This window comes from Triticum urartu, chromosome 4 (assembly GCF_003073215.2).
Source record: "Triticum urartu cultivar G1812 chromosome 4, Tu2.1, whole genome shotgun sequence".
Lineage (NCBI taxonomy): Eukaryota > Viridiplantae > Streptophyta > Magnoliopsida > Poales > Poaceae > Triticum > Triticum urartu.
The window spans coordinates 405,018,460-405,022,701 of NC_053025.1; positions in this window are offsets into that span (position 1 = coordinate 405,018,460).

Below are 4,242 nucleotides of genomic sequence, written 5' to 3' on the forward strand. Positions count from 1 at the left end.
TCCCATGTTCCGGTAACATACTGGTGGATTCTCTTTAGTGTTTTTTTGGTCTTTTCGTTGGACCAGATTTTTGTCTCAAGTGTAACCTGAACATGTGGAGGGATAGTAAGCTTTGCTAGTTCCATTTTATATTTGTATTAAGTATGGACACATAGAAGTAAGACTAAATTTGTCTATGTTAAGATCTAATTGTGAAAATGCACAGGGACATTTTTCATTCTTGTAATCATAATTTATGTCATAGTAGGTTTTCTTTTCTGTTGTTCCGCCAATAGATTTGACGGCCTATTTTCCTACTCTGCATCTTGCTGTTGTTGGACTCTACTGTCTATTCTTTGATTAGGGAAAAGTTAGATTGAGAAGTACATAGCGACCACCTGCTGATGCCTCACTGGCTACCAACGTCCGTTCTATGAGATTGGATGGCGAAATTACAATGGGTGACACGCAACCATGCAGCGGTTAATGTTTTTTTCTTTCTGGATCGCCCTTTCTAGGCTTTTGATTTCAGGTAACGTCACATTGCTTTACTCTAATATGTGTCCACTTCCATTGTTTAATCTAGCGGGCGTGTATATGTAAAGCACATCTAGGTGTTCCAACGTACTACAACCTGAGGTCGTATAATAGAATATGATTTTGTTCTACATTATTGGTTTACCACTTCTGAACTTCAGAACTTAGTTTGATCTCATCAGGGAGTCAACTATATTAATTTGCAGCAACTCTATGGAATCCTATTAAAAGCCGGCCTCTACTATTCGAGGTACATATTTGTAGCGTGCACAACATCCATAGTACCTTCTGTTATGTCATACTACTGCCGTCTGATCGGATGATGCGCTGGATAGAGCCTTCAAGCAGGGTTGGAGCAGCATAACACGCAAGATGCAATACAGGTCACACAGACACACTTACATGCCATCACGTGAACGGTCATGCTTAGGTCCTGTTAAGATAAGTTCTATGTACCATGTCTAAATTAGTCATATTTACAAACTATTTAAGAAAAGATCTTATTCGCACAACTATTCTAACAATAATAGGATAGTATGAGGAAACATATACTCCATATTTTATAGCGTCAGCTACATCCTTTTGATTCAAAGAAAATGGATGTTTATTTGAGATATTTTGTTTGTGTGAGTATGATGATGTAAGAAAACATGAGGAAATAAATAATTACTTACAAGAGAGTGGATTATCTAAACCTGGGTGTTTCAATTTTGCGTGCAAACATGTGTTTGGGTCCTGAAGATGTTAGATTATTTGTACTTATCAGTTATTGAAGATAGCAACTCCATGCGCTTAATCAGTTAACTTGAGAATTAATACAGGTTCACTTTTCACTTCTCCCTCTTTAATTTCTATGTGGCTTTGCTTTCATATTTATAGGCCGGGTCTGACACTCTTCGTAAATATAGCTCCGTTTACCTCCTATTTGATCCGTGGGGAACATGATATGCCTATATATGTAGCCGTAGAAACAAACATCTGAACCGACGTCGACTTAAATTCTATCTACAAAAGTTAGTTCTTATATGCCTTTACTATAAAATTATGGTTAAATATTTTTTGATATATATGAATTTTAACATTCACGTGCAAACATCCATGGAAATTTGAACACAAAAACAATATCAAAATATAAGTGAAAAACATGCACCGTGTTTCAGGCCTACAAAGTGTACCACAAAGATTGTATGATTGTATATTTACTTATACAATAATGGTCAAGAAGTAGAGAAATGTCTAGTCCGTACTGGTGCACGGGTTGATGACTAGTTATTCTAATCACACTTCTTCAATATCTTTGCAAATAGGGATGCCCTGGATCATCAGATGGTCCATGGGTTCCAGGCTTCTTTCTTCGACGAGTTCTACCTCGCCAGGAAATTAAAGCCTGCTTAGGGTTTAGAGTCTAAGGCCTAGGGACTAAATCAATCGTTTTTTTCTTTATTTGTAGACACTCTCACAACTTTCGTATTTATTTTTGAAGTAAATATCAGCTATGATCTATGAATCATTGAGATGCATCAGCATGCTTGTTAGTTTTACTTTGTATTTTATGAAATGTTGTAATAGGGCAACCTTGGAGTCAAGATACATACATGAAAGAAAAGCTGAAAGCTTGATAGCACTATAGTAGTCCGTCCGATCCTTTTTTGTATGCGTATAAGGAAACCTCACTTTTCTGGCAATGGTCTGTGCCTTAGAGGGTGCTTGGATCCAAGGGACTTATTTTAGTTTGACTAAAAATAGTCTCTTTAAGAGGCTAAAGTTTCAAGCACCCCTGACTAAAGAGGGGCTAAAACTAGTCTTGAGACTAAAAAATTTTAGTCAAGAGTACCCCTACTAAAATATGGATTAGTCCTCTCTCTCCTCATTTAACTCCTCTCCTTTAACACATGCGAGTTCTGGATTGGAGGGTTTGGAGGATAATAAATGCTCATTAACTTGATTTTAGTCTCTTTAGTATTTGGATCCAAGCATGGGTGAGGCTAGCAAGTTTTAGTCCCACTACTTTTAGTCATGGGACTAAAATGTATCCAAGCACCCTCTTAGCATCTTTGTGCTGCTCTTTCCAACTGTGCTGCACACGCAGCCACAATAATTCCCATCTCTCTCCCATATTCCCCGTCCCTTCCCAAGGCATGCTTGCACAGAGAGAGAGAGATAGTCGCATGCATGCAAAAACGGAGAGAGAGATGCAAATAAATGAAGAGGAGAGAGAGAGAGCCTCCATCCAGAAAGGTGGAGAGGGGAGTAATTGTGCGCGAGAATTGAGGGCTGCAGGCTGAGCTGGTACTTTGTATGCGTGTAACTTAAAAAAAGGGAATATATTAATATCGCGAAGATACCAATTACACCTAGCCTCTGCACCTACAAGATGTCACAAAGATATCCAGGATGCACACAGCCAAAGGAAGAGAAATAAATAAAAAAGAAAAGTTCCGCCACAGCGATTGACTCCTCTCAACAGCAGCACACCTACCACCACCTAATACAACACCCAAAAAACATAAAAGGTCTCCAAAAGCAACACCTTCAAGAAGGTAACAGTGCACAAGCTCCGTCGTTGTCCGATCCAAGATCTTAGGTTTTCACCCTAAAGAAAGTTCACGCTGTCAAAACAATTCCTTCAACAAGGCAATCGCTAGGCATAACCAATGAAGGTCAGACCTTAGGTTTTCACCCTGAAAGTCACGACTCAACACTCGAGAAGTACCACCAAAAAATGAAATCCGCCAGTGTTGCCACCCCCTTATCACTGCTGCTCCTGAGAGTTATCTGACACCTAGGTGACTCCATCGCCTCCAAGGCTCCGTCCGTATAACTGATCCTCCGATCTCGGCCATCATGACCTTCTCCACCGCTGTCTTCACCATGTAAATCGAGAAGCCGACATGTCCTAAGGTGTCATCAACCAACAGAGCTTCGTGCACCGCCCTCAGAACCACATAGGCTGATATGAGCACGCACGACCGAAATCTAACCAATCCAGATATCATGAGCAACATCTCCGGCGGCCGTCCCAGAAAACATCGATGGCTAGATCGAGGAGGACCGATCATGCAGGTGATATGTACTATGCAACTTTATTCTTGTAAACTCTTGTTGGGCCTCCAAGCGCAGAGTTTTGTAGGACAGTAGCAATTTTCCCTCAAGTGTATGACCTAAGGTTTATCAATCCGTGGGAGGCGTAGGATGAAGATGGTCTCTCTCAAAAAACCCTGTGATGACCCACAAGTATAGGGGATCTATTGTAGTCATTTCGATAAGCAAGAGTGTTGAACCCAACGAGGAGCAGAAGGAAATGATAAGCGGTTTTCAGCAAGGTATTCTCTGCAAGTACTGAAATAAGTGGTAATAGATAGTTTTGTGATAAGATAAATTGTAACGAGCAACAAGTAACAAAAGTAAATAAAGTGCAGCAAGGTGGCCCAATCCTTTTTGTAGCAAAGGACAAGCCGGAATAAACTCTTATAATAGGAAAAGCGCTCCCGAGGACACATGGGAATATCGTCAAGCTAGTTTTCATCACGTTTATATGATTCGCGTTCGATACTTTGATAATTTGATATGTGGGTGGACCGGTGCTTGGGTGCTGTTCTTACTTGAACAAGCATCCCACTTATGATTAACCTCTATTGCAAGAATTCGCAACTACAACAAAAGTATTAAGGTAAACCTAACCATAGCATGAAACATGTGGATCCAAATCAGCCCCTTACGAAGCAA